Consider the following 18,373-nt stretch of genomic DNA (forward strand, 5'->3'; position numbering starts at 1 on the left):
CTCCTTTTGATAGTGATCAGCCTGTGGTACTTCTTTTGGAGGAACAAGCTATAAAAATGACAGGAAAATAAGCAGTAATCTTTCTGTTCCTGTGTTAGCAATGTCAAAGCTCCCCTTCCTTGCAGAAGGGCCCCTGTGTCCTGCTGTGTAACGATTCACTCTCCTCCTGGTGGCTCCCAGTGAATTCCTTGTCAGTGGCAATCATCTTTGCATTATTCTGAATGCTCTCATCACTGATCTCATTTTGGAAAATTCTTTTACTGTTGACTATGGGATGAAGCTGATGAATATTTTTCTTGCAAAAGCCTGTTCAAGAATTTCCCATCCCTATTTACTGCTTGAGAGAACGATAAAGGACCTTATCGCAGGCTGAACAAAGGGGCAGGCAGGGATCTCAAGAGGTTTTTCTTCCTTTCCCCAGAGGCGAGATCAGTGTTATCTACCTTTTCCATGCTGACTGGTTATTTATCATTTATAATGTCATCATGTTCCTGTTCACTGGTGTCACCATTGGAAACAACCTTTTAAATTTTCCAGAGGATTGGTTTTTATTCCCCATTTCTGTTACGTTTTCTATTCTCTTTACTTATCCCTTCACTAAGTTACTGCTTCAGGAACTTAGGCTTCGCTTGGGATCTCTTGGATTCAAGGTTAGATACCATTTTCCACATGTAGGCACCTATAGAACAAACTTTTAATAACTTACCAGTGATTTTGTATACTCTTTTTGTCAGTCCGGAGTATGCAATTAGAGAGATAAAATCTATAGATAAAGCCAGGCCCTTACTAATCTGTTTTCACTACTCAACATTTCTGCAGTCAAAATCAAGCAAGGTAGAAGCAAATATAACTCCAATTTATTTTAATGGGAACTCAGGATTTTTAGATTGTGTCTGATTAAAAGTGCTCTGGATACCAATTCTCTGTAAATTATTTTTGCCTTGCATAACCCCCAAATGTATTATACTGCTACTTAAAACTGCTGCTGCCTGCTGCTAACAATTAGGCACTCAGTTTATCACTCCCAGGTTTTCACTGCTGAACCTGGCAGCATTTGACTGGCCCTCTTCTGTCTCCTTTCTGGGAGCCAGTCTCCAAAAAGCCAACATTAAATTTAGTGAACATGAAGACTGAATAATCATATGGATTCCTAGCAGCTCATCCAGGCCAACTCTTCTTTGCTTGAGTTGGAACTGTTTCAAGATATCTTACAAAACTAAATTATGCTAGTAATCTGGAATTCATGGAACATTTGGCTATGAAAATGTACTAACTTTTGGTTTTTTTGGTCTACTAGGAAGTATACTGCTTAGATATTGCATACAGCATCTTTTTACTTGGGCTGTGGTATCGTTATGTGTGAGAGAGCATTCAAGTGGTAAAATGCTAATTGCAAGTAGTATCTTACTGATGTCGCTTTGTGATTATTTTCTATTATTTTTTGGTCCTCAAATATTTCCTTCCCTCCATTTATGGTCCAGTAGAAAATTCAACCTCATGCACAGTTTTACAGCGCTTTTCTAGGATAGAAATCACAATCAAAAGTAGCCTTTGGAAAGGGCCGTGGGTATTTTTTAAAACATTTTGTGTGAGCAAGTTCTCTTCATAAGAAAATCTGAAGTACAAAATTGTGGAGAAAAATGGGAGAGAGAGCCAGCTGTATCCTTTTCTGAATGTTTTAGATGCAGTGATAAAATGAGTTGGTTTTACTGGGTGATAGCTGTATCACAGGCTTCTTAAACATTATTACTGCATTATTAAACCACTGTTGTTAGATATTCTTAATGTCTGAGTATTTTAGGAAGAAGATGCTTTTTATAAGGCACTTCCCTTTTCTACCAGCTGAGCCCTAACTCCTATGCTGAAGTTTTGCTGCAGTTATGGAACAACATCTGTGGGTGGAGACATTGTAAAAGAACGTCTTGCAGAGAAAGGACTCTGTGAGAAGAATGAGATAAAAATGAACTGCTGATCTTATGGAGACTTGGAACAGTACATGAGAGTAGAGAGGGCTGGACAAAACATACATCTAGGACTTGGTAATGGGATTTTCTTCACTGATGCATTCAAGAGGGTGGAAAAAAATGGTAACAACAGTTTCAGTTGCACTCAGTATAGCAGAATTGTAGGGTTGGAAGAGACCTCTGAAGATCATCTAGCCCATGGCTGTCCAACCTTTTGGCTTACCTGAGCTGCACTGAGTAAAGAGGAATTGTCTAGGGCCGCGTTTATCAAGGTTGCTCCGAAAGTAATGTCTCCTATTTACAACTGACGAAATGAGCACAATAACACTAACACAGCAAATTATCAGCTTCGAAACACTCTCTTTTTTCAAAACAGTAACCAACACTAGCTATGTATTTTCAGCAGAGCCGTGTACCATGTACCACTCTTGAAACAATCTGCACCAGTGGAGATGACCCACTGTCATTGTTGCCACTGATCGAAAGTACCCCCAGTGCCTCACATCCACTATCTGTAACATTCAGTAAGCATCGACGAATATCAGTGGGTGCATTTTTTTCCACACAGAGAAACTGAGTGGCACACCTTTGCTTCATCCACCCTTCCATGTCAGACACTGTTGTGTCTGACTGCCCCTCTGCTGGCATCTGTTGAGTGGCAACAAAATGTAATGGAATATTGGTGGGAAGGTTCAACCTCTACAGCTATACCACCAACATCCACCTCCGATGGAGGATGTTGATATAGCCCAACATAGTAAAAATAGGAGGTATTACTTTCAGAGCAGCTCTCATAAAATATATAATATAGTATAGTTGATGTATGTAAGTAACAAAACTTACTGTAATTTTTAATATTTTTAATTAAAACAAAGAGAGCAACAAAGCATAAAACTAGTGGAATACGTGACCTTGTTTTTGTGAAACTAATGCCTCAGTCTGGTTAGATGATGGTGGTTGCAACTCTTAGTGAGCTCTCAAGGTGTTCATCAGAGATATTTGATGACATTTTATTCTTCCTGTGCTTTATCCTTCAAAAATAATTGTTCACTAATATATGTGCTATCAGAAAGTGATGAGCAAGGCATGACTGTGAGGTGAGGGGTATTTCTCTCTGGGAAAAGGGGGGCTTATAAAAGTTTGGTGAGGAGATATGATCAAGTTTTTGCTTGCCACTCAGTATATTCCATTGGAAAATGTGCAGGTAATGTATTTATGTCGACTGAAAATGGAGGCACAAATAATCCAAAAAAAATGATGATTTTTTTTTTTTTTTCAATCTTGTAACCTACTGTAGAATTCCTTTATCAAAATGGAAAGCACTGTTGCATATTCTTCTCTGTTCACCTGACTGTGTTTTGCCAATGTATCAAAATGCATAACATTATTTGCAATCACTTGATCTGGCACTGCACTGCATCCTGTGCCCTGGATTCAGCCCAGGTGAGGTTCCTTTGATACTTAGGGGCTGGGCTATGTGGTGAGGCAGAACTGCTGCTGTGATGGTGTGGGACAGGAAACAGCTGCAGTGCAAGCTGAGGTAGGCTGTATGTTGGACGTGCCTGATCTAGTCCAACTTTCTTGCTAAAGCAGGTTCCCTAGAGTAGGCTGCAAAATTCTGGTCTCATCAGTGTGAATTTTGGCTACAACTGATCAAAGATTTCACAAAATGGCAACAGTTGGGGGTAGGACAGAGGGCAGATGGAGAATTGTCAGTTAAAAAACAAATAATAACAACAAAATCACAAAACCACAAAGCAAAACAAACAGAATAGGAGTTGACAAAAGAATCCACTCTTCATGGTCCTTCTATTTCTGTGAGATATGTGGTACCTGCTTTCTTGCATACATGATGAAAGAGCTAAAGCCATTCTGAATTTAGGACAGAAATAAAACCGGCCATGAATTAGAATAGAAAATTTGTATATACAAATTTCATAAGAATATCCCACAACGTAGGATATGCACTAAAAACCCTGAGATAATAATGTTCTTTTTGAGACAGCCAACCAAGCTGAATGCTTGACTGAACGCACAAAGTTAAAAAAAAATTAAATCAATGATGATTGAAATGGCACATGAGAAATTTACAAATATACAGCAAAAATGGAATATGATTGAAGTGACATTCTCCTGTATCACGGCTCTTCATTTTGTTCCGGTGAAGGTTAGCTTTGATTGCACTTTTTAATGAGTCTCTCTTCAAGTGTTCACCTATCTCTTCAGTAAGAATTATGAAAAGAGATGGCACCTGTAACTTCCACAGCCTATCTTAAGTTCCTGTTACTGCAATTAAATTATTTCTCTGCAATATTCTGTTCTTATGAGGTTCTCTGAGAAGTTCTCTGAGAGGTTACAAGTCTTTGAATTTAGGTTTTATTTCAGAACGGTGAATACACAAAGACTGATAGATACACGTTCTCCTAAAAACTTCAAGTCCAGGATTTCCCATTCCTGTCTGCTCAGTAGCTGAGTGTTTCTTCTGGTGAAATTTAGATAATTATTTTTCCCCCTGCAGATTCAGAGGGAAGAAACTGTAGAATGTACAGAACCTGTTCCACTTGTCTGCTGTTCATGACAAGAGCCAGCTCTGGAGAATGCTGCTCCTTCTTTCCTACTCTGTCCCATTAAGTTTAACCTTTTCTTCTGAGCTTCAGAAGAGGTCACCTGTTAAACTGGTGAGAGTTGCATACTGAAATGACCATGGTGCTGTCAGTCTCTGTTCATTTCAGATAAATTGAGAACCATTGTTACAGATAGGGCAAAGCAAATAGAGGATTTGTGCAAGCAGGCAGGGTGGAAACATTTCCATCTGCTTTGCAGGACAGGAAGTAATATGTTTCAAGACAATTTTACAGATGTTGCATCAGGCTTTGCTAAGCTGGGACTGATAGCAGCTTTTAAATCAGTTGTAAGTACTGCAGCTCCTACTTTACACTATTCATTGGGATTAGCAAGGCTAGTTGCTGCTAGTTTACTTCTACTCATTGCTTTCCATATGTGCTTACTGTAACAAAGAGAAATAGTGGGGAAATAGCAAAACATTCCTTCATCCTATTATAGAATCAAAGTTTTCCTCATTACAAAAGGGTCAACAGAAAGTTAACTCCGGTTATATCTGAAAGTGAGTGTGTTCCCTGTTCATAGCAGGGCCATCTGTCCCTGAATGCAGTACCTCATAATCTCTGTCCCAAGTGGCATGGAGCAGCAGAGAAATTTCTAACAGTGCTAGAGTAAGCTACCTCTTCTTACCGTAGCCATACGTTTATCAGACAGTGGCATTTTATCAGTACAGAAAGCAGTGCAAAGGAGGTTCATGCACAGTTCATTCATAAGATGATAATGAGACAAACCGAGGGGTTCTGTGTGCCACTTTCTTGGCACCAGGTGGGGTTGAAAGGGTTGAAAGTGCTTAATCAGCTTGGATCTTATGTGCTGGATTTACAGCTGTGGAGAGCTGTCTTGCTTCATGATGTCAGCACAACAGACCACAGCACTGGTGAAATTCATGTCAGTGGAAGATCATTCCAGATTAGTTATGCTCCAGTATGGCATTTGGCTAATGCATTTTGACAGTACCTTCAAAATAAACAGCTATACTTGCCTATTGTAATCACTCACTCTATACATCTAACCTGACATTGAGCGCAGGCAGCCAGGAGAGGAGCAAGCGAAAATGTATAAATGCTTTATTGATTTATATGGACACCGTGCTTTATATAGATGCATTCATGCTTTTATATTTATTATTATCAGGTTCCTATTATACTTGGACTTACTGGATTAATCTGGCTAAGGAACTGAGTGAGTCACATAGTAGAAAACCCACATATGGGGTGCTTATGTAACGAGTGTTCATGATCTGCAGAACCATGCATTTGCCAAAAGATGCATTTTAAGTAACTTCACAGAATCACAGAATGGGCTGGGTTGGAAGGGATCATGAATCTCCAACTCCCCTGCCATAGGCAGGGCTGTTAACCTTCCCATTTAATACTAGACCACGTTGCCCAGGGCCCCATCCAACCTGGCCTTGAACACCTCTAGTGATGGGGCAGCCTGTTTTAGCACCTCACCGCTCTCATAGTAAAGAACTTCAAATAGACTAATGTTGTCCCTAGAAGCATCCTGGAGCAGACTGCAAACAACTGCACCTGAGCAATTGCTTTGGACTCTCATTAACAGTTTTTTTTCTGTCTTATACTGTGGCACCCAAAGCTGCACCCATTGAAGGAGGTGAGGCTGCACAGTGCAGAGCGGAATGGGACAGCCCCTTCTCCCAATTGCTGGCAGCGCTGGGCCTGATGCACCTCAGGGTACAGTTGGCCTTTTGGGTTGCCGGAGCATGCTACTGGATTATGTTCAACTTGCTGCCAGCCAGAACCCTCAGGTCCTGTTGCGAAGGGCTGCACTGCAGCCTCTCATCCCCAGGCATCCCCCAAACTTGACAAAGAAATGTGTGAGTGAGATTTGGGGCAGAGCTTGGATTTTTTTTGTTCTGTGGCATACAGGGTGGTAGAAGAAATAACAGTAGAGGATGTAGGGGTGCTTTTCTTATAGCTTTGCCAAAAGCACTTTGAGAATAGTAATATTTCATTTTTCTGAATGGATTTTTTAACATGATTTTTTTCAGTTTGCTCAGGAACATATTTTTGTGTCCTATGTCACATGATATTTTGGGAAGTTTATGTGCTATTTTGTAAGTTTTGGTTGTTCAGAGAGCTTACTTTCTTCCTTATGTGTTTTTTGTTGTTGTTATTCTTCAAATAATAGCCAAAGGTTTGCATTTATTTCTATGTGCTTTAGTGAAGAAAGGAGAAGATGTCTTTCACTTTTAACATTTGCTCTCCATTCTATGGCAGTAACATATTTTAATTTTGCACATATAAAAAGGGTTGGAAGGCTTTATTAATTAAAAAATTGCTATCCTTTCACTATTTTTACAACCAGATCAAGATATATTTGCGCTTGAATATATTGGATATTGTTCATATGGCTGATTGAACTACTGTTCCATTAATATACAACAATTTCCTGTGTTTCGCATACATCACTGTGATGGTATATCATATATAATCTAGATAGCAGTGGGCTGCCCTGACCCACAAAGATTTAATTTTGGTTCAATATCCCAGCATATAATTTACTTCGTTATCAAACATGACATCAGGTTTTATGGCCTTGTTTGATCAGAAGTGAAAGAGGTTCTTGTAGATGCAGAACTCTGGTGAGTTTGATAAAGCAATTGTAACCAGACCCATTTTATTTACTTATTTTTACCACAGAGCATAAAAGTTATTTCAGTTGAGCTGCAGACTGTGTAGCTCAGGATTCTTGGTCAGCCCCACAGGGTTGTAACAAGAGTAAGTGGGAATATTTCTAGTAGGAGAGGCTGTTATCAGGAAAACACCACAGCCCTTCTTTTCCATTACTTGGTACTAATGGATGAGGAATTTTATACCTTCTGGTGAGTTTGCCCTAATGCCTTTGACTTTTGAGGGATTTTTATGTCTTTTCAGCTTCCTTTGTTTCAGCTCTTGAGCTGTTCAGTCAAGCAGTTGAAAAACTGAAAGTAGAAACAATCGTGATCATTATCATTTCTTATTATTCCTTTAATTGGGAAACCGGATGATGTCTAAACAGCAAAAGCTTTTGTATAAAACAATGCAGAATCATTAAAAATAGTTTAATTCTGTTCTTTAGTTCTTTTCTCCATAGCATGTGGAGGTGCCAACTTGCTAATAGCATTGGTCTTCAGTAGAACTGAAAACTGTCTACTGAATCTGTGGCGTTTTATACTAGCACCCAGAAGCACTTGCTGGAGTAAATATATACAGAATGTAACCCTGAAAACATAGTTCCCTTTCCTTTCCGATAAATCTTCTGCATTGCAAAGGGAATGCTGCTGAAAAACACTGAGTTCTTGTTTCCTTTACTCTTTACAAACCTTCCCCAGTACAGGAAGTTTGAGTTCTGTAGCAATAGGTGAGATTACTCGTTTTCTAAATGTCTGAATTTCCACTCCTGTTGAATTCACACAGATATTGAGTGAAGAAAAATGCTGAACTGCAGGACTTTAGATTTTTTTTTCCATTTACATTTAACTGTTGGGTTTTTGTTGTTCAGATAACTGCTTACTCTGCAAAGCAAGTCATTTTATAATGTATGCATAGAAAATGCATGTTAACTAATTAAGAGTTCTCCTCTAAAATGGCAAAATATCAAGGAAGCCCAGATAAGAGCTAAAGCATACAGTGTGTGAATATTGCAGTTGAGTGGTTAGATAGTTTTGCAAAAGCCTTGGGCTTTTCCTTTCAGCTGTGAGAAGATTGTCAGTGCAGAGGTTCCCCAGAGGCTGTAACTGGTTAAGTTTCAGGCTTTCCCTGGGAAAGATGAAAATGCAATCAGTGAAAAAGGCACGTGAAGAGAAGAAGGTGTTTGTGACAATGATGTAACCGTAATTATTTGGTGTTCTGATTAAAGACTTTTAATAATTACTGAAACTTTTGTTTATGCCCACTCTGTGTCCTAATAAATGTAGAACACTGATGATAATGTCTGTTTATTTGTGATTATACGCTTAATGGCTTTAATAAAGTCATATGTATTTCCATTACCAGAGCTTTTAAAATCTTCTCATAGAAATATGTAACAATTTCATCAGTGCTGACTGCACTGAGATATTTGATAGCTAGTAATTGTGTGTTATGTCTACATTAGCAGGTTTGTAGCCTATTTGGAACAGATCTGTAAAGAAATGCAGTTGATATGATATTTATACCTGTACTGTTACTGTAGTTATTTCCTTAGATTTTACTCCATGTTGGCTGTAGTCTCATCTTATAGAATGCATGTAGCATCACCTAGTTTACCTGTTCATACATTCTGGAGTTGACAGTGTGAAGCAAATCACAACCAGAAAGAACAACTGAGAATTTGCTTTAGGAGCACTCTTCAGATCTGAACTGTAATGCTTATAAAATGGTTATGTAGATGTACCCATTAAGTGACATTAGCAGCATAATCATCAAAACAATGACGACTTCTTGATGCTGTTACAAATTACAACTGTGTTCTGAAACACTAAATTGCGTCCCAAACTTATGTCAGCAAGTAGTAACAGCGACTTAGACCACAGGAAATTTTTCATACAGTTTTCAACTCCTGCTGTTGATGTACCACTTCTCCTTTTAAGAGCTTCCCTTTCCCAGCACCATTTCTTCATGAATTCAAGCAGCAATGTGTCAATGGTTGGCAGTGAAACAGTAAGAAATTCAAGTAGCTGTCACTGTATGAAGCATAGACACAGAATTTTAAATTCTGGTCTCTTGTTAATCTGAGTGCTTACAACTGCCAACTCCTTTTTGTGTGTGTATGTGTGTGCGGTGGAGGAGAATTGTAAACCGTCTCCAAGTACTTGCTTCCTCAACTGCAAGATGCTTATAAGGATCTGGCCGTGTTTTGACTGGAGTGACTGAGTTCAGATATAGCTTAAAAATGGGGAAACAGTGCACTATTTATGGATGTCTGTGCAAATTAGAGATAAACTGAAAGAGCTAACTTTGGGGTGTAAGAAAATGAGATTCCATGAAAAAATGAATATTTAGATTTTCTAGTCACTGTCCATTAATCCAGTTTTTTAATCAATTCATTTTTACCAGCAGCTGGAATATTTCCTGGGGTTGAACAATCAGTTGTCTTTTCTATGTCAGTCTACTGCTTGTCACAGGTACCAGATTCATAGCCCCGGAAACCAACGTCCTCTATTTTCATCAGCAAAGGAGGTTTGGTGAGGGCATAAGAAGTATATGCTTCCCCCACACTGCTCAATCAACATGCCTCAACCCTGACCCGAAAGAGTATCTCTAAGGGGAAAGATATTTGTTAAATTTCTTTTCCAATTAATTTGACAGCTCAGCTGAGACTACTAAGAAAAGTATTAATTCATGTTAATTGCAGTAGTGGACCTGTGTCATCTGGGAGCTCTTCTTAGCATCACAAACCACGAGACAGCATTTTGATTAGGAGGTGGCACTGAAAGAAAGGATTCAGAGCCTATTCTGTATTAATTTGCTCACCTGTAAAATGGGGACAGTGATGTTCTCCTCCATGGATTAACAAAGGTGGAACACTTCAGTAGAACGTTCAGCCCTGATAAAAGCCAATTCATCTTCCTTTCATGCCAGAGACAAAATGCAGACTTTTCATACTTCTGAATTCACTGTTTTGGAACAACATATGTGCATTGCCGCGAATGTCAGGAAAATTAATATTGAGACAAGGCTTTAGCAAAAAATATCACCTGTTCCACATATATGACATGACATGATATGGAGGGGTTGCCATAATTAATCTTTGTTACTGATAAACTAGCAGTTATGCTAAACCCTTTGCTTTAAGGTCTTTGAAATAATATCTAGGCTTTAGAGATGAGAGTAAAATAATTCAGGAGAAAAAGTGATTGTCTGCATTTCTCTTGCACTTTCAGATGGTGATACCATTAGGTGCAAGTTGAGCAAAGGTTAAGTTTTAGGGCTAGATGTAAGCTGTCTGACAATTCATTTATTCTTCATTTTTATCAGCTTCTACATACAAACTTGTTTGCCTGGATTGAGCACAGAGCAATTACACAACCACCTTAATGTAAAGCGATAAAGCTGTTTTTCACTTATTAATTAAATCTAGCCTGGGGAGACTAGAGGCCACTCTTTTCATTTTTCATCTCTGAAGAGAGTGAAGCATGGGCAGTGCCTTCCCAACAGCACGCTGGTTCCTATGAGCTGGAAAGGAAACCTTCACAAGAGCTTGTGCTCTCTGTGGCACTCAGGTCTGTATTTTGTACTCTGGTGTCAGGAAATATCCATCATTTGAAGCTATTAGGATCCTACCTCTTGTTTACCTTCAAGAAGTCTATAGGGTAGTTTGACTTCAAGGGAAAAGTATCTTGACATTCTGTCCTTGCCAAATGGTCACTTAAAACTCTCAGATTTCTTTGTAGAAATGCTCACACAACCTTCTTTTTTCTCTCAGTCCAAGTTGATACTGGGTATGTTTTCTGGTATTTCTTTAAGCTTTTTTTGTTTGTTTGCTCTGTTGTTTGTTTTTTTAATATCTCTTAAATTAGGAAGTTATTTTTCATCTCAGTGTGGATTAAATTAGCTTCTCAAGAAACAGAACATGGGATTTCTTTGTTCGTCAAAATGACAGTTTAATATATCTCAGCATGTCCAGGCTGTGCTTCAGGAAAACATCTTGTTTAGGGAAAGTGAAAGACACTGCTTATAAACCCAGGTTTATTAAATTCTCTTTTTCAATGCTTGCTTAAGTGACTCGCCAAGTATGGGTGGAATTAAGGTAGAGCTGTGTTTATTTTCTTCAAATTCCAAATCAAGACTGTGGTTCTCAGTGATTTCCTGTTAATGAAAGATTTCTTCTCTTCCCACCTCTCCCCCCCCCTCAACAAATACATGCAAATGAGCTGAAATGCCTTATGCATTTTGGAGCATGATATTTGCGTACCAAAAAGCTAGGACAACTTTACTGTACTGCATTTAGCACCGACTGTCTCTGACATTGCACTTTTAACAATGCTGCTGGTAGCAATCATGACCATAATGCACTTCATAAAAGGAGACGCTGAAGCCTGCAAGGCATAACATGAAACTATTACAGACTGCGGTTGAAAGGTGCAGTGTTATTCCCTCAAGATAAAGCTATCTCTTATGTACATATAATTAATATGTCTGCCAGTAACAGTTATTAAACAAAGAACAGGAATTGTTTCTGCTGAATGACTTGACCTGGGAGAAAAGCTAATTTAAAAAGCATCTGATTAAAATACATTAAGGTCACAGATCACTATAAAATATGAAGTGAGGAGGAAAAAGCAGAAATTTCATGAGTAAGATTGAATACTACTGAGTGTGTTTTTTTGTACTGGCAGCAGCTTTCAGGTGTGAAAAATGAGTGCTTATTCCCAGGATGATTTTTCTAGAAGCACTGCAGCATCCCATCACAGTGGATCCTTGCTGCATGTGCAGCACACCGTCCATCCTGCCGGGGAAGGGGCAGGTGAAGAGGAAAGAGTATTTCCTGAGCCCTCAGATGATGGCCCTGTCACTGTGGGAGGAAAGGAACTGTGCTGTCTTCGCTATCTGTTGATCTCTTCTAGCTGTGGACAGCTGCTGTGCTTCACATCTCCCGGCAACTTTGTCTGGGATTTTCCCATCTATAGATGCAAAAGTGTACACAGGCCACGCTTCCTTCTGCACTTGTCTTCCCCCCCCGAAGATAAGTTATCGTAATAAGCAGCTGCATTTTGCAAAGTTAATAATGGAAGTAGTGACGGTTACGTCTTTTTAATATTTAAAATGCAACTTTTAATTTTGTCTGTGTTTTCAGAGTAAAAAGTATGTTTCATGCATAGAAAATGAAGTATGAGATATTATTGATTTGGTGATAATACTCAGCAAAAGTGACTGGGTTGCTCCTGCTACTAGCAGTCTGGTAATTATTTCAGTTATTATACATAGCATACTGATGACTGCAGTGGAGTTGGTATCTGTTACATCTTGGTGAATAAACTGGAAGCTTTTATTTCCCCAGTTAACAGAACATTTGGTGATGGGAAGAAGGAGGAAGCCAATGTCTGTGCCTCTTCCAGGGGATCTTCTGGTGGGTTCCATTCCACCAGGGATTTTAACCTCCGTTAAAACCTTTCTCAGGCATATTTCCCTCCTCCTCTGGGCACTGCAGCACTACAACCCAGCAAAGAGAAAACATTATGCTCTGCCAGTGCAGTAGCCTATAGTGGGCATCTCCACCAGTGGGGAAGCCTTAGGGCTGCTGATGCCTATTACTCTTCCTCCTCCTCCTCCTCAGTAGGTACAGGGACCTATCAAAGTATGCTGTCCTCCGCCATGTGTTCCTACAGCATGGTGCAGTACTCGGCTCTGAGGATTACTCCCTGAAGTGGTGTCATACTCTTTGCTTAGATCCGGTGACAAAAGACTTGTCTTAAGTCCTACAGAAATAAGAATTGAAAATACGATCTACTTTATAGAAGCCTGCCTGGGTTGTGTAGGCATGCAAGAAGATTCCTAGAGGCCAGGGGAAAAAAGGATGTGCGCCTATATAAAGCCATGGATTAAGTGGCTCTGTGTATATTAATATCAGCTAGAGCTGCTGAAGACTGTTTCCCTGCTCTGAGGGATTTTGCAGGAAATCCATATTATAATGCAGTGTCTCTGGCAGAGCAGGGTGCCGAAGTGAGCAAGGGAAGAGAAAATGAGACATTTTCAGGGCAGTGAATGATGTGTAATAGAAACCGATGATGGGATGATTCAGGGCAGAATTTTACCTTCATTTCCTACTCTTCATGTATCTAAGCCAAAAGTGTAGTACCTCTATCCGGTGTTATTTTTAATATAGCACATGAATGACACATGGCTGAATATAATTTTTGACAGAAGTGTGAAACAAGCAGTTGGAAAATATCCTTCATTTAAAATTAATCATGGTTTTTACCTTTTTGTTGTTTAACTAAGGTATAAACACATGCAGGAAGGGAAAAAAGGTGACCCATCCAAGGAAAATGGTTTGGAGAGTTTTATAAGTTTAATTTATGCTGCTGGCTATGTCACCTGTTTTCACAAGCTGAATGCTGTGCCACGTGTGATTTTGCACTTGTGCATATCTATGCACAAGTATATGGGTCCAATTCTGCTGCTGATAAGAAGATTGAGCTGCCATCATCTCCTGACTATGATCATCACACATGTGGTGAGAAGAAAGTTGTACATGCTTCCAAAATGGTCTTGACAATGCTGCAAAATCTTTACCTTCCCTTATTTGCTAAATTCTGTGGCTCAGTGCCACAGTGATGTTTTATCCTTGGGCTGCTTACTTGAGCAGCAGAGGAGCACTTGATCGCATGGTAGCTGTAGCCGTATCCTTCTCCAGTGTGCTGCAGTGACTGATCCGGGCCCCAAGGCCTGGTATGTCTATTCCTGGCATGAAGAGCAGGGAGACATCCTCTGGTGATGGTGGACTGAGGCAGTAGGACTGCAAGACCGGTTGCACGATTTGCATGTGTTCATGGTGTGTATGGCTAGGAGTCTGTGGTAGTGTTGTGTATAGCAGACTATAGAGTCTGGATGCTGAAATATACTTAACAGTTTAGTATTTTAATCTGAAATGAATTCAAATTGAATCATTTAACCCTTAATTAGGACAATGTTTTCCTCTCAAAGTCAAACACATTAGTCACTTGACTGTTGAAAAGACAGTCCCATTTGTTTTAGCAATGACTGCTGTAGGTGGCCATGTAGAGTTGTTTTTTTCTTACTGAAGTAACTTTCACCACTCTCTAAGGCACTCATCAATTTTAGCTTAAGGAAACTCATTTTTACCCAGTAATGAGGACAGCTGCAGTCCTGAAACTCTTACCAGCAGGTAACTTCAGTGAAGCCAATGTGGCTCGCACTCATGCTGAAGAGGTAGAAGTCATTCCAAATACAGTTGTAAAATAATACTTGTGGTTGGAGTAGTGCAGGAGTTACCACTGCCAGTAAGTGTTGAGCAGTGAGGGTCCCTGGGGACAAATTCCCACTGCCCCCTGCATGGGGAGGGTAGCGAGACTGGGGCTGCAGGAGAGAAGTCTTCTCCCAGTCCAGTGTCCCCATTTCTGCTTCCCTGGAGGTTTGTTGACTTTGAATGCTTCATATGGAATACGTGCAAATGCAAGATATTATTTTAGTGTTTTTGTTTGTTTGTTTGTTTGTTTTTAATATATACACTAACGTATTAGTAATGTTGGTACTTTCAGCAACTACAGAAACAGGTAATAGCATTCTTATCTTTTGTGCAAAAGCACATGGAACTGAGGAAAAAAGAATCCTTGGCTTCTGAAAGAAAATGTTAACAAAATATGCTTCTCAGAGGTGTTCCCATGCTGAAATTACACATTCAGTGAACACTTTGTGTGCTAGTGCTTTTATCTTCGACCTGACTGAAGCAGAAGCTGTGGTGTTCGCCTTAAAAAGACAAGCTTTCTTCTGTCAGTTCATGTAATCCATTTTTTTCTGACATAAGAAAGCAGGAAAGACAGTTAAAGAGTTCTTTTTCTCTTTTTTTCTTATCAGAAATAAGAAATTAAGAAATTATTAAGAAAAGAATAATAGCACTAAATGCATTCGGATGATTTCTTGTTTGCACTCCCGTTCCAAGCTTCAATTTCGAGTATAATTGCCTTTTTTTTTCTTTTTTTTTTTTTTTCCTCCTTTGGGCTGCAGTGCTGAATAATCTTAAATTGCTCTGACAGAGACAGTAAGTGCGAGACAGCCTGAGGGGAAGCTGTGAGATCAGGATGTCCTTGCTAGGATGTGGTGGGACAGCAGGGAACCAGCAGTGCATCTCCATCACCAAATGCTGTGGTGGCAGTAGGGAAACAGGGATGTGTTCCTCTGGAAAAGCAGCAGCCTGATCTGGCTCCTGCTTCTTCCTCTCTATTGCCCCACACAAGCACCACCTTTTCTTAAATAGAGTCTATTGTTTTTCATGGAATCATGGAAAGGTTTGGGTTGGAAGGAACCTTAAAGATCAAGATCTAACCCCCTATCATGGGCAAGACTGCCACTCCACCAGATCAGGCTGCCCAGAGCCCTGTCCAACCCAGTCCTGAATGCTACTAGGGTTGTGGCATCCACAAAATATCCAGGCAGCCTGTGCTGCAGTGCCAGTGCCTTACTGCCCTCTAAGGCACTACTTAATGAAGTTTGATTCCTTCCTTTGCCATACTCACCCGCAAAATCTATCAGCTGCTTATGCAAGCTTGTTTATTGATGTTTAATTCACTGTCTTATTAAGAAACATTGGCTTCCAAATATGTCCCAAATAAGCAATCTTACTGTAGTTGCATCCCATAAATGAATGTTCAGGTGTTATGAATAAATTATGCTTAATGAGCATAAGTTGTCTGGTGGGAAGACCAACCACATGGCAAAGGTTCAGCTTTTCCAATCTTTATTTTAAACTAATATAACAAATTATTAAAATGTATGAGATATATATATGTATGTACTCAGAAATGCCTCTTTGTCTTGTATATGTTTTCCATGAATATGAAAATGTCCTTCAAGCTAAGTAGATATGGTTAAGTGAAGCCATTTGTTTTTGATAACTGGCACTGAATTTCCGCGGGAACTTCTGGTGAAGATGGTGTGTAAATCAATACACAGCGGCAGTGTGGTGCTTGTTTCTTTATGTGCTGTCTTGGTTACTGGTACTGGAAAGGGTGGGATTGCTATCCCTTCTTTTTTTGGGGCCAGGAAAGCCCATTCTGGACCAGAAGGCAGTAAAATATTCAGAAGCTCCTCTGTCAGCAGGAGGGATAATAGAGACAAATAGGTGTGACCTGTTTATCATGGGGCAGTAGTTAAGAAAGGATGAGAGCTGAGTTTTAGGACTGCAACATCTGCACCAATAAACCAAAAAAAGCCAATTCTCTGCTGTATTTTCTCCTAGTGGAGGTGTTTAAGAGGAGATGTTGAATTCTCCTTTATTTTCCAAAAGTTAAACAAGCCAAAATCTCCAAAAAAGCCTCACAGCCTGGGATGAGGCGGAAACAAAAGCAGCCCCAGCTGCAGAAGGTCAGGCTGTGCTGAATCCTACAGTTTGGCATGAGGGTCTGCAAGCTTTGCTGCAGAAGCACTTTTAGCAACTCGGCTTTCACAAGTGGCCTGGTGGCACTGTGCACCAGAGGCTCAACCTGGGGATTATTTCATTAAGGCTTGCAGGGGGCATTGTAAAGTGGGAGATGACTTTCTCAGCTGTTTTGTTAGCATGGCATGGGAGGCAGCAGCTGCAGCCAAGCAGCCTCTATTTGCAAGGGCTTCGAAGTGCTGGAGGGTGGCTGAGATTAGCACTTTCCTGTGAAACATTTCTTACATCTCCAGACCGGCTCAGTGCTGTGCCAGGAAGTTTTTCTTTGTTGAGATGTTTCAAGGCGGAATGTGCAGCTGTGTGAGGTTTTGGTTTCCCTCTGCTTTCCAGTGTGTTTCACTCAGGTGTTTGGTGCCCAAAGCTAATGAACCAGAAATTCATGTAGGAAACGATTATAGATGGTATTGTGTGAACTGAATGGCCAGTACTGGAGCTTCCCTCTACTCCATCTCTTATGAAAGTGTTGTAATTATTTTTGATTACCACAGTCTGCTCATCCAAACTTATTTTTCTGTTTGGGCGCTGCATGCATGAATGGACAGGACCACATCATCTTGTATGTTGTTTTTCATCTAACATTTGTGAATCAACTCACCTCCGTAAGCAAAAATGAGAAATGTGAGCCTGCGTTGGTTCATGCTAAGACTGGTGAACCTATTCTTTTGGTTTGAAGTAGCTTTTAAATCAATGACAAGTCCAGAACCATTTTAGTTATCCTTGACTGTCTGGGCTCCATATACACACACACAAAAAAGGTTGTGTTTTAGATTGTGTAGCTCTTTTTTATTATTATTATTTTAACATTATAGGAGAATGTATTGGGGTTTCCTAAGGTTGTTAGTAATGTGTGTTAAATGAAAGCAATAGGTGAACCTGTTTTGAGATGCAATCTCTTCTGTTTTGTTGTCTGTGTGCTGCTGTAGTACAGCTGTTGTGTAGTTACGGTTACAGTCTTATTGGTGTGTCAGCCAGAATGACGATACTGGGTATATTCCGTTTGGAGAAGGATGCGTGCCTTGGAGAGAAACTACAGCTGAGCTGCAGAGTCTGAGTGTTATCTGGTTTTGGTTTAATTTTTTTCAATTTTTAGATGGTGAGATCATCTTACTGGAAAGAAGTCAACCATGTTATTTAATTGCATGAGTTTTTCATAAAAAGATATTTACTTGATCGTTCTTTTCTGTAATTTGCTTCAAAGACCATTTTCATCTGATGTAAATGTGCCTTTGAATCAGTCTGAAATGCAACAGGAACCAAAACAGAAAGGATGAGCAAATGTTGGTGAAATGCCACCATCAAGACTTGGTCAGAAGCAGATTCTGTGGGCTGCAGCACCATCCCTGGAGGACTGTGTTAACACAAAAAGCATCCTCACAGTACATATCCTACAAATTTCTTGTAGTCAGTATCAGAGGCAGCTCATAGAGTCTGATGTGTAGGCCTTCAGTAATGGAATAGATCTTTCACTATTCAGGTTGTTTTTTTGATTTTGGATGGCTTAGTCACACTGAACTGAATAGCTTACAATTAGCATTCCCTTGTAAACAAATCCCAGCAACAGTAAGTGGATAAAGTTAGTTTCTTATGCAATTTAGGGACCATGTTCTGGTAAACAAACCATAAGCTAAGAAAAATAAGTTCTTGTAACGCAGTGTAGAAAATGTTTCCTCTTGCAATATACTGTTCTG

The 18,373-nt window shown here is 39.8% G+C and overlaps 1 protein-coding gene across 1 annotated transcript in view; it reads left to right on the forward strand.

Moving 5' to 3' along the window:
* The window catches only part of EPHA3 (EPH receptor A3), a 205,397-nt gene that overhangs the window by 107,617 nt on the left and 79,407 nt on the right, over window positions 1-18,373 (forward strand). The gene's annotated exons all lie outside the window — the stretch shown is intronic.

The sequence above is a fragment of the Centrocercus urophasianus genome, unplaced genomic scaffold (genome assembly GCF_019232065.1).
Source record: "Centrocercus urophasianus isolate 14NV4802_14NV808 unplaced genomic scaffold, USGS_Curo_1.0 seq_12, whole genome shotgun sequence".
NCBI lineage: Eukaryota > Metazoa > Chordata > Aves > Galliformes > Phasianidae > Centrocercus > Centrocercus urophasianus.